This window comes from Formica exsecta, unplaced genomic scaffold (genome assembly GCF_003651465.1).
Source record: "Formica exsecta isolate Colony F162 unplaced genomic scaffold, ASM365146v1 scaffold37, whole genome shotgun sequence".
Lineage (NCBI taxonomy): Eukaryota > Metazoa > Arthropoda > Insecta > Hymenoptera > Formicidae > Formica > Formica exsecta.
The window spans coordinates 1,037,802-1,051,556 of NW_021850941.1; positions in this window are offsets into that span (position 1 = coordinate 1,037,802).

Consider the following 13,755-nt stretch of genomic DNA (forward strand, 5'->3'; position numbering starts at 1 on the left):
TCCTGATGCTAAATATAAAAAAAAATCGTGAGTTGACAAATTCAAACATTTCATATCTAAAAATTTAAAAAATTTTGAAAGTTTCTATATTTAGATATCCATTTGAAAATACTATTTTAAGCATCCATAAATTAACTTTCTTGGTGCAATGTATATGCAGTGAAATTTATCTTATATAATATACGACTTAAGAAGATATATGTAGAGAATTAAATAACAGTTAAATGTTTTTCTTACATTAATATTAATAGCATATTATATGTTAAGCTTATGCAAATAAACTGATAAGTACGTCAAATGGTAAAAAAAGAAGTATCGAAGAAGAGTCTTATCGCATTCTTTTCTGGAAACTTAGTAAACACGAACAGTAAATAAGACTGCGCTTACTTTTCTCTCTTACTCCCTTTGCGTTACACGCGTGCATGCAGTAAAATAGATTTGTAATCAAACCATTTCACTTTGCAAATAGAATTTCGATTCTGCAAACATCTTTCACTACTACGTTCACACTTCGATGAGCACCCGAAGCTGCAATCAAGACGATATCAAGTTAAATTGACTTTCACTTCCACCTTATTCCTCTTCCGCGAAGATCAAATCGAGTTGACATTTCCGTAAAATGTGACTATAGCTATAGGATTAACATGAAGAAATTAAATATTGAAATAAATTATAAGATTATTTACTAAAATTTATTTGATAATTTATAAAAAATATACGTAAATATAAATATCAAAAATATAATTACAAGTTATATTGTAATTTACAATATACTTAAATAATAATATACACATGTCTTAAAATAAAGATTATAAACGAAACTTTAAAAGAATATAACATGTTCTGCATAAACAATTAAAAAGTATAATGTTGAAACAAAATAAACAAAATTGTATCATATTTTCAACCAAAAATGAGCGTTGTTTAAAAAGGGAAATTAGATGAAAAACAGGCGATAATTCGATTATTCGACACTTGCTGTCTTTTTTTGATGTCGTGGCCGTTTGTTTCGTAACCGTAGCTATTTCGAACTTTTAATCAGTTTATATAATTTGCCGAAATAGAAGTTTGTTCGTATAAACACTAATTAATTAAGTTAGACGGCTGCGTGATTTTGCGTGATTTGCAGTTTGTAACAGAATATGCATTTGCGTAATCGAGTAACTGCAGACACGAGTAATAGCATGAACGTTTGTATGAATCTCTTTAAGCGTTTTTGTTTCTTGTGAGTCACAAAATCTAATCCGTAAAATAAATTATTCCAACTTTCAGGTACATATTATTTAAAATTTTTAAAACAATTGTGGTTTTAAATTGTGTGTTTATAGCAAATATTTTATCAAATTTGAAAAATGTGTGATTTATAATAAGTAAAATATTTTACTTATTAAAGTAACAATTAATTATATATGAAAAAACATTGACTTATCTGCTCTCTCTTCCTTTCTCTCTTTACTCTTACTTATTTTAATACTGGGTATTTTATGATAATAAAATATCTTGAAGTAAATCTCAGATAAAAAATGCATGCAAATGATTTTGTAAAGAGATCCGCGCTATGAGACGTCAATAATATGGGTAATCCAACTTAATTAAGCAGGCGGTGACAGGATTTACGAGGAGATCCAACAGCGTATTAAGCGATGTAACTTACAACTTGTCGCATTAACTAGCATGCCTTCAGCCACGAGTCCGATTTCGCTGTCGACACTATGGCAAAATGGAGACAGGAGAACTCGGAGCCTGGTCTTAATTACGCTTCTTGCACGAATACGCCAAGTATCTTTAGTTGCACACATACGTACACACACACTTTTACCCTTGCCGTCTCCTACACAACATAATGCGACTGTTATATAGTCTACTCGACGAAAGCATCGTGAGGAGTGCTCGTTGACGATAATCTACCGTGAATGTCGACACACGTAGGGACTCGCGGAACTCGCATTAGCATTCTGATCTCAGGCCGACTGGTCCTTCCTAGGAACCCTTCCTGTAAATTGTCTCAAAGTACACGTCAAGATAATAATTAATGGTAACGCGCCAGGCAATTAAAATTAATTCATCCAATCAATCATATTTTTACGAAAATGGCGAAGAAATGAGTGAGTCTAAAAAGTGCCGGCAATGATTATCATATATTGGAATTTCTCTCTCTCTCTCTCTCTCGATTGTATTTCAATTATATCTTAAGAAAGATTACTTTTCATACGCGTCATTTCCAATACTTTGTTGATTCTTTCTCGCGATTGTTTCTCATCTTTACCTACCATGACGAAAAATATGCTTGTTTGCTTTCTTTGCCTTTTTCTTTCGCGTGGTAGAGCAAAATACCGGGGAAATCGCTCGTACGTCGTAGTTAACGGCAGTCGCAGGCCATTATTACATACTCGTCAAGGCAATGCACCGTGAGCGCTTTCAGGCGACTTCCAAGTTGAAGATCTGGCCGAGGCTGATAAGCACGCGAAGACAAAACGGGGCATTATTACGCGATCGTTTCCGGCTGTGTGACTCGAAGGCCCGCCTAAATGCGATCAAATCTTCCCGACTCGCGCCGACCAAGGATTCCAGTCGGCTCGCTTTTCCATTCAGCTCGTCCGCGCTGGAAGGGTCGGAATTATCCTCGCTTTGTGTGCGAGCAAGATGCCTGTCGGGGATACTTCGCGCCCGTCCAAACACCCCATGAACCAACCGTGACGCTGCGGCGGAGTGTGTAATCGATTTAATACCGTCACTGAAATTCGATCAATCCAGCGATTTTCGAGGAATTTCGGTGTAAATCGTTCATGCAGTTTATCGCGAATAATTTCGCGCGCCAACGCGCATGGTAAATTAAAAATTGCCTCAAAAATAGATTGCATTGATTCAAAAGACATGCATGAATTGATCATAATTATATTGTAAATTATATAAATGTGTGTAGCGCGCAACGTGCCAGAGCAAATAGCACAATTTGTAAAATACAGAATTAAATATTTCATTGATTGATTAAGATTATGCAAATGCCATTATCAAACATATTACAAATTCTATAGATTGCTCTTACCATTATTTATTGTGAAATCATATAAACAAAATCAAAATATTATAATATTGAGATATTATTACTTTATTTTACGAATAATTACGTGCTTTAAATTATAAATTTTAATCAAAACAGTATTATATGTATATAACCGCACTATTGTTGAAAGATTTTCATTAATTGTAAACGACAATTGATATATAACCATAAAAAAGAAACTGATATAAGAATTTTTAATGGAGATATACTATAATATATTCTGACGGGAATATATTACTCTTTTTTCGATATTTTTCATGTACATTGTAATGCATTTTTTTCATAAAATAAACAATCAATGGGACAACAAAAGATTGGAATTAAATTGTAAAACAGCGTGATGAGCTGAACCATATAATCGATTTAATTTGAAGAATATTTCATCAGCCATTCAATCAGATTTATTCACAGATAAATTTATTAAGTTGTTTATATACGCATTTCATCGTCAAGTAATTTTTGTTTTATTAAATATTGTAGATTAATTTAATTTTTATAAATTTACGCGTTATATATAATCGACTGAATAAATCTCATGCATAAATTTATTTCTTTTCTGTAATCGTATGATATATATGTAATACATAACAAATATTTTAATATTGGACAAAATAAAGTCTTTGCAGACATATCTTCTGTGGCAGAATCCATCATACAAATATTATGTATGCAGATAATTAATTGTTATTTAAAAATAATTTACATTTTTATACGCTTAAATAAAGCTTCTTGATATTACAGAATAAATTGATTTAACAAACATTTTTTAACGAAAAGCATTTTTTAAATTTATCGAATTTTCAACGAAGCCACATACGCATTCACAAATAATATTAACAGTTTATATAATAACTGACCGACTATCGATCGTAATAAATCGAGAGAAATGTATCGTGAAATGAATCCAGTTTACTTTGCCAAGGCCGGTTCGAGCGTTGGAGAAAGTAGCATAATATCACCTTATTAAACAGGAAACTACTTCTGATATTTCTCAATTTTTTGGGGGAGTACATCAATTAAAAATTTAAAATGTATAAAAATATTTTTTATAGCCATACAATATCTATAATCACAGCTTTATTATTTTTTTAGATTCTTTCTTGATATCCACACTTAAAAAAATTTAACTTCTTAAATTTTATAATTGAAATTCAGATAAGTTTATATATATATGTATAATTTTAGAATTTTTTAAATCTCAGTTTCAGAATATTTTATATGTATATAAATAATTGTATGCATTTAGCGTATTATTGGATATCGTTAGTGCAATTTGGAATTTAAAAAAATAGTCTTTACTATGAATAAATTATCAGCTGCTTTCTGAAATAATTGAAGCATACATTGGCCTGCATAATTTAATCACGTGGCATGTATCAATTTTCAGTTTAATAAGCAAGATAAGTCGCATAGAGGCTTTCAAAGGCGCTCATCATAGACGACAGGTAATTAACAGATCCAATAGCATGGTTTCTCTCTCGAAAATGCCGATAATATTGAGCACATCATCGTTTTCATGCTGAAAACGGTACAAGGACTGATCCCCGATTTTATATAATTCGGTGCGATCATTGGAAAATTGGTGTTTTGAACGCAAGAGGACAGTTTGCGATGACAAACTTGGCATATGGACAAATTACTGCTCCCTCAAACCAATTTCAAATATTATGCGCTAATTGGGCGTATTTTTAGTAAAAAGATAGCGTTAAAAACAATTGAATTTTTTTTGTTTTGCTTGTCGAAATGAAAATATTTGTAATATTAGTGATTTAGTTAACTATAAGCATTGATAGAGAAGACTATAGCGCAGCTACTGTCAATTTGTTTTAATAATCATAATTTTAACATAATATTATTATATATGCACGCATACTATACACAAATAATTTGTTTTAATTAACAGAATTCTATAATAAAGGATTAATCACGCTCTCAATATAGGTCCGTTTCAAAGCGATCGGTGTTAGGACTTAAATACCTAGCGTCGCGCCTTTCTAAGTGTGACCCTGGTTACGAAACGGTACGTCGTGGAATCTCAACTTTCATTTTCTACAGCTGTACCTCTTTATCTCGGGTAAAGACATGCCGCGCCGCATGCTTCTGCACGTGACGCGTGCTGTGTGTGCACGCTGTCCTGGCAAGTGCATAAATCCGCATTGCAATCGCTGCGACTGGCGCGTAACTAAGAACTTGTTTAGGCGACAAATTCGCATTTACGGTCGACATTGCACCGCAGACATAGTCTTGAATTCTTCAAGTGTAAGTTTCCTAATAAAACAGAGTATCTTTGCCGCTTTTTAATTTCACTTGTTTTCTTTTATACGAAAAGTATTATAATGTTGATGATTAATGCATAATTAAACTGCTTTTTTCGCTCCTTGAGACTTGCTTGATAAAAATGCTTACTCATATCCCGACCATATCTAAAAAAATTTTTTTTATGATATAGCTGCTATCAATTTTTGAAATGTTATATACTGTAAATTATCATAGTATATTTTTTCTTAAACTAAAATATTCGAATATTATGATAATGTAAATTTAAATAAATTAGAAGAATTATTATTTAATTTTTATACACAGAGATTCGAATTCGACGATTAATCCCTGAATTAAATTTATGCTAACAAGAAAAAATCAGGCGCAAATTATTTCAAGATGGAAAGCTCGTTATATAGTCATAATTTTTTAAATATGGAATATAACTTGGAAAAAACTTGTTATATAGTATATACATAAAAGAAGTTCGTATTGGACGCACGTTTTGCACGAGATGAAATGATGTTTCCCTACGATTTTTACATGCCATCCTCGAATTCTATCGAAGGTATTTTAGACTTTGGTGACCCAATCTTGATAACCTGACCGAGGCCTACATTCTTGCGACGTGTGTTCATTCGACAAAACATGTTGCAAAAAAATACTATAAGCTCCTTCGTTTTGCATTTGCTACAAATGATCGATTGTGTGGCTGAAATAAAATCAAGAGATACGGTATCTCAGTGTCTCGCGCCAAGTCATACTTGATAACGAAAGTTTAGAAAGTAGTAGATCGTTGAATTATCTGATGAATTCACAGACTTTATTCGAGGTCTTAGGAAACTTTTTTTTTTTTCAAGGATAATGACGTTATTACCTCTAATCTGTAGTTGGAGAAAGTGATGCAGGAAACCATGTCACAAGAGTATATGGAAGATTAATGTTGTATTTTGCTGATCAAGAATTAATTCGTAATTGATAATAAGAAATTGAAAAATTTTTAGAAATTATATAATTTAAGTATTTTTTTTATCTGGCAATACTGTATTTCGTTTTACGATTTGCATTCGATTTTGCGACAGCAAATTCTTGCACGTTTCCTACCAATTCGTAGACGGTAAATATTTAAAATCCAGCACGGTGCACCACTTTCAAATTGTTTTGCTAATGCGGTTTATTCTTCGGTTTATTCTAGTTAATTATAAGTACGTGAAAGTATACGCGTTGTAAAAACATGCGTTATGTATAAGGGGACAAATATACGAAAATATCGAAAAAAAACAAGGATAATGACGTTATTACCTCTAATCTGTAGTTGGAGAAAGTGATGCAGGAAACCATGTCACAAGAGTATATGGAAGATTAATGTTGTATTTTGCTGATCAAGAATTAATTCGTAATTGATAATAAGAAATTGAAAAATTTTTAGAAATTATATAATTTAAGTATTTTTTTTATCTGGCAATATTACGCAAAATTTTAATTAAAATTATAAATTATAAATATAGAATTATAATAAAAATTAGTTATTTTTTATTTTTTCTGACACGATTGTTCTCTGTAAAGAAAATGTATTTTAAAGATTATAAAATAACGACAAACAAAAAAAAATGAAGCATAATAATTATGTTTAAGAAATATGGATTTATTGCACATAATTAACCTGTATCTAATATAAATGTTATTATTCTTGACATGATATTGTGTAATAATGCAGTGTATGTTATATGATAACTTCGAATACAAGCTTGATACCAGAAATTAGTTTTGGGTTGCAATTTATAGATTCCATGTTGAATTATTCTTGCGATTGTGAAATGATTATTAATTGATCATTCAGTTTTACATTTTGATCGGTTAATATGCTCACGATTTATGGCCAAAGCACTTATATTCACGTCGCTCGTTACCGTGACTTCTGCAGTCGTTAAGTAACTTCTCGCTGGTTGACACATTCAATCGACGATTTTTTTCCATTACCTCGCATCTTGCGCGAACAATTTACTATTATTCTCCGTGGCATGATTTATTCCTGGGGTGCCTTTTGATCGAAAGTATAGAAATAGGATTCTCGATGGTACAATGTCGCACAAGTGTTGTGGAATAATCTCGCCTGCAAATCTCCTCTCATGAATAATTCGCCGTGACGTCGATCGCCGCATATATTTCCTGTCGATTCTCGTAGATTTCGATGATGTTATATCCGCTCGCACGCGATACGGAACGTGATCGGCGCCGATCGCGTGTGTAAACGTCACTCTTCGATCGAGATAGCGCGCCCTGATTGCGACGACGATGTGGGTCCCGAAGGATGGTGAATTGCATTCCACGGATTAGAGATCGGAGCATTTGATCCTATACGATAGATTTATGGCGACTTCGAGATCGCCAATCTAGGTCTTCGCGATCATGAGTACGATTTAATGCAATTTTATGCTTGATGACTATTACAATTGATTTATTACTACCAATGTTTGGATAATTGAATTTTTAGACAAGATTTAAAACAATTTTATTTTATGCTTGAAAAAAGAAACTTAGCCATAATAATACATAAAATTCATTGCGTTTTTAAGTACTTTAATTAATACTTTATTTTCTCTCTCTCTCTTACTCTCTTTTAATTCCTTTATTGGCATAAACTTTGAATCTGAAAAATTCACAGATGTTAAATTGATATTTTTTTTTACTCAGGGTAATGTTAGCTGCTGTTAACAACGATATAATTCTATACCCTTTAATTCGCAAAGATAATAAATTATATAAATGTACATAAAAATTCACAGATGTTAAATTGATATCTTTTTTTAGGAAAGCAGTTCCTCTCTACGTCGAAGAAATATTTCCATATTCCCGCGAGTTCCCCTCGCAAGAAACTGCCTGCCGTCTTCTTTATGACAGAGAAATTATGGCCCCGCTGTGACAAGAATTCAGTCCGGCAGAATTCCTTCGCTTTCCGTCATTTCAGCCGGAAGAAATTTGCAATGTCCCGGTCGGAGTGAGCGACAGGGATAGTAACAATATCGCCGCTGCAGTCTCTTTGCAATAATCGAGTTAGAAATACTACGTTAACACACTCGCGCAATCGGATGATTCATAAAGCACACTGCATTTTACGGTGCTCTGCGCTAAAAAATAATACTGCACTCTAGCAATTTTATATATAACGTTTAATTAAGACTTAACTGCAAGTGATTGAAAAATTACATATCTATCTATATTAGGAATTGTAAGAGTTGGAAAGTAGCAAAATAAAAAATACAGTTTTTTTCATAAAATAATATTTTTGCTTAAAAATATATTTTTTTTTTTTACGTTCAGAAATGTAAAACGAAATATAGTTTTTATTAGAAATTTAAATTTTTTGAATCTGTAAATTTTTACACACTGTGATTTTATACAAGATAGAGGATAGGTCACGTATCATATGGGGAATCGAGGGGAACTAAATCTACATACTAACGTATACGTGTTGCGATATATGTTATTTAATGCCATCACGTTCGCTAAAAGGAGAAGCAAAAAATGCTATCAATGTATATTTAAATAAGAATTATTTTAAAAGAAGTATTTCAAGCATTCCGTTTTATTTATAAAAACGAAATGGCGCATTTTATAATATTTTATATATAACACACACACATATAATATTCTAATAATATGCCGTAAACAGCTCTCATTGAGATATCCACTTTTAAAAAGGTGTGTTAAATTGATACTTGCAAGTATTGTTACCTCTTTTCTGCAATACTGATTGGTAATCTCGACACTGCGCTGTGCATTACTTCATATCAATATAAAGCTGTCATAGCTGAGCCGCGCATTCGACAGTTCAAATATTAAGTATGTGTGTATAATTTTAATTTATTTGATTTTGAAAAAACGGGTAATTAGAGTTAATATCTAAATAATTTTATAAATATGTATGTGTATGTGAAAAAATTAATTAACGCTGTTAATAATTAAAATTCCTTCGAATTCGAAAGAATAAGATTGAAACTATAGGAAAATATAATAATTATAATAGAATAGACTATCGCGTTTCGGAAATCACAATCTTTCGTATATTGTATAAAGATATATTTTAGTATTGGAAGGAGTAGATTTTTTTGGGGTAGCATCCCACATAATATAAAAGAAACTTTTAATTTTGTTTAACCAATATTGCAAGAGATATCTCGATTTTTTTTGTATGACATTTTGCGAAAATCTGACAGTATACCTATTATCGGGCAGTCATATGAATGTGAAAGAATTAATTAATGCTGTTAATAATTAAAACTTTTTAAAAAATAAAAAATTATGGACATTATAGAAAAATTATAGTAGAATAGATCTTTTATTTTTCAGAAATCAATTTTTTCTATGTCGCATCAAGATATTTCTAAGTTCCGAGGGGGATATGAAAATATTTTGGAGCCCTTTTTTCTTTGTTCTCTCGATTACTGTCTATTTTGCTTTCATTTTATTCAAAAATATAAATATAATAAATATATAATAATTACGGTATCTCTCTTAGTCTGACTCCTCTCCTTCGACCTGTCCGGCATGAGTGACCCTACCAGTAACTATTAGCGTTTTTGAATGAAGCAAGTTTGATCGCTTTGAGAGCGATTAAACTCAATTTACCATAAATATATGTTTGACCAAAAATAGATTTTGAGAGAATCTGATTAATATAAATAATATAAAGTACATTCCCCGTTTTTAACGCTATTTTGTCTTTAAAGTATAAGATTCTTTGCACGGATTAATCAATCAAACGATTACTCAAAGTATTCCATTGATTAATCTATATAATAATTCAAGTACCGTTCCGAGGGGGATATGAAAATATTTTGGAGCCCTTTTTTCTTTGTTCTCTCGATTACTGTCTATTTTGCTTTCATTTTATTCAAAAATATAAATATAATAAATATATAATAATTACGGTATCTCTCTTAGTCTGACTCTTCCCCTTCGACCTGTCCGGCATGGGTGACCCTACCGGTAACTATTAGCATTTTCGAATGCAGCAAATTTGATCGCTTTGAGAGCGATTAAACCCAATTTACTATAAATATATGTTTTACCAAATAAGTTTTAAGAGAATCTGATTAATATAAATATATGACACATTAATAATATAACTAATACAAAGTACATCTTCCGTTTTTGTTGCTATTTTGGCTTTAAAGCACAAGATTCTTTGCTCTGATTAATAAATCAAATGCTTATTTGAAGTATTTTATTGATTAATCTAATAATTTAAGTATCCTTAATAATCAAAACGGATCCCTAATATATAACGTCATTAATCAGTCTCAGAACGATCAAACTCGCTTCACTCGAAAACGTTATATGTTACCGCCGGCATAGCTCACAGGATCATTAGAGTATGTAATTACAAAGCTTATTAAGTTTTATATAATGCAAACTATTATGACCAGAAGAATCGTTAATAAAATTATCGATTGTTTTTTAATTGTAGAAAAAAGATCTACTGGTGCATTTTGCGTAGATCTCCCCAAAAAATATTCGAGAAAAGGTAGACGAAGCTTCGATGTAAATTAACGATTAAATCATAAGATAAAACGCGATTTAAAATTTGAGAAGAAAACGCGACAAACAAATAAATCAACAATAACCATAATATTCAATTTCAATGTATGTACATGTAATTTTTGAAACAATCAGAGGAACGATATATTTATTATATACGAAAATGTTTTGACGGACATTTGAAACGTTTTTTATAATCGCGTCTATAATAGGACATTTGTGAATATAGAACCTAATGCCCGATTTATTTTGATTTTATACAAATTTCGCGATTGAGAATAAAAATATATGTACCGTTTCGCGGAAGATTGGCTAAACAGAATAAAATTTTATAAATCTTAAGATACCGTTATAAAAACATTACGTTATCGCCGCGTTCAATGGAGGATAACTGGCCCAACTATTTGCCCAGATCAAGATCCCTCTGCCAGATAACACGCCGGTTAATATCCGACAAAGACAAGAACAATCTTAAGGGTGGAGAACGATCAATTTCTTGCTTCTACATCGGACCCCGTAAGATCAATCCGCAAAGAAAAGTTAAGTGATCCATTAAATATCAGAAGCCCCGCTGTAGGAGGGAACGAATCCCGGATCTTCCAGACTACTCCTGATAGCAATGATTTCGGTAACGAATCAATGACTGTTACCATTGTCATTATCTTTAATTCATGAGATTGAAATTCGCGCGAGAAAATGTGTTCTTCCATTATTAAGAAATATATCTCTTTATTGAAAATTAAATGGATATAACAATTTTTATGAAAATGTGGTTACGAACGACTATATTTATAATAAAATACATACATCGCGTTATCGTAGCTAGTGTTAAATGTGCGAGTACAAATAATTTTCGGGTACCAACTGCTCGAGACGAATCGAACCCAATAACAGTAAAATTTTAAAAAATTTAATTTGCAACACACATAAAATAATATCAAGCATAATTATAATAATTCTAAGCTATAATTAATCTTTATCTGTAGCATTTAAATACATTAATTTGTCGATATTTCACTGATATCGAGGTACCCATTTGATTTGTCTCGAAGTTTCAAAGTATACGCACATTTTACATTACATTTATAGATAATATGTATTTTGTAACATAATATTTAAAAAAAGTATAAAAGTTTTTGGAAATAGTATGTTAATTTGCGCATGTATTTTATCATATATATAAAATGATATATCTAAAAACTATCCAGAATACTATCCTAGAATGGCGCTTTATTTTATACATAATGAATATATATGCAATTTTTTATTTATGAATAAAGGTGTAGCATGTGTATATGTAATTTTTAAATTTTTTGTGATTAGTTTTAATTTTCCTACTATTTAATTTTTAATTTAAATTGTAGAAAAGTTAATAATTTTAATTTTTCTACAATTTTTTTATAATTAATTTTCACTTTTTAGTTTTTCTAAAAAGAATCCTACTTTTTAGTTTTCCTAAAAATCTTAAAGAATTGAATGATTAAGGGATTAGATGATTATCTTAAGTTAAGATAGTCCTAATAGTCCTAACAACCTTGCTTTTGCTGGCTAAGCCAGCGGGAATCCGGGATCACTGAAATTTGGGGGAGTTTATTTTAATCGCGTGCCCTACTTGCGTGCCCTACTCGCGTACCCTACTCGCGTACCCTACTCGCGTGCCCTATTCGCGTGCCCTACTTACGTGTCCTATACACGTGCCCTAATAGAATGCACCGGTAGCATTCTTGATTACGTGCCATTGCACGTAGAAATGAGCAAACACATGTATTGTCCAACATGTGTATTTTTGCGCCTTATTTTATATAATTTAACAGATCAATAATTTGGCTTTATATCAATTAAAGCAAAACTTCAATTGATGTGATAATGTAGATGAATGGGCTATGAAAACTTAGGATAAAATCGGCGCAACATGAAAATAAGTTATTACTATTTTATACAATTAATAAAATTAGTAGCGCCTTCTTCATTAAACAAATTAAATAAAATTTATCAATTGAAAAAAATATTTTTTATTCTTTTCAAATTTTTATTTTAGTCTACATCTTAAATTGTACCTTTGATATATTTTAATGCACATTGAAAAAATCTAGTAAAAGTTATTTTATTTAATCTAGCCCATTCATTTTGAGGCAACGGATCTATCTACAATCTACAATTTACATTTGCATCTACAATCTATAAATCTACTAATCCGTTACCTCAAAAGATATACTTATCAAATTATTTTCCGATACTTGATCACGTTTAGGAAAGGAATTTGAACGAAGATTTTGACGTCTCGCACTGCTACTTTACTGCGCGGATGTCGTCGTGTGAATGATAACACATAAGAAAGAAATTTTATGTTGATGGAGCGTCTCGCCCCACTATAGTTCTTATTCAAGTGTCGCGGTATCAGTAATAACAAAAACATGATACGTAAACAATAGCGCGCCAATGTTTACGCCGCCAAGGCTGAATACCATGTTATTGAAAAGTCGTTGCCGAAATATTTTATGTACTATTATCAATATTATATATATATATACGCGGAATATTAAAGTGTATAAAATATACTTTGAATTATGATTAATTATATTTATTAAACGATTGATGTATCGCGAAGTCTTGTGTTAATTACTCGATTTTGCGAATCGGTTGTTTAATTGCTCGATCTTAATCTGAATCATATTTAGATGCTGTTAAAAGTCAAATGCTAAAGCGTCGAAAATATATTTAATTTTAAATTTTATTTTTGAAGAAATAATTATTTCTTATCGTGGTAATGTATGTAAAAGATAAATAGATATCAATCTTATCAAATTATTTTCTGATACTTGTCGCGATCGCGTTTAGGAAACGAATTTGATGGAGCGACTCGCCCCACTACAGTTCTATTCAAGTGTGAA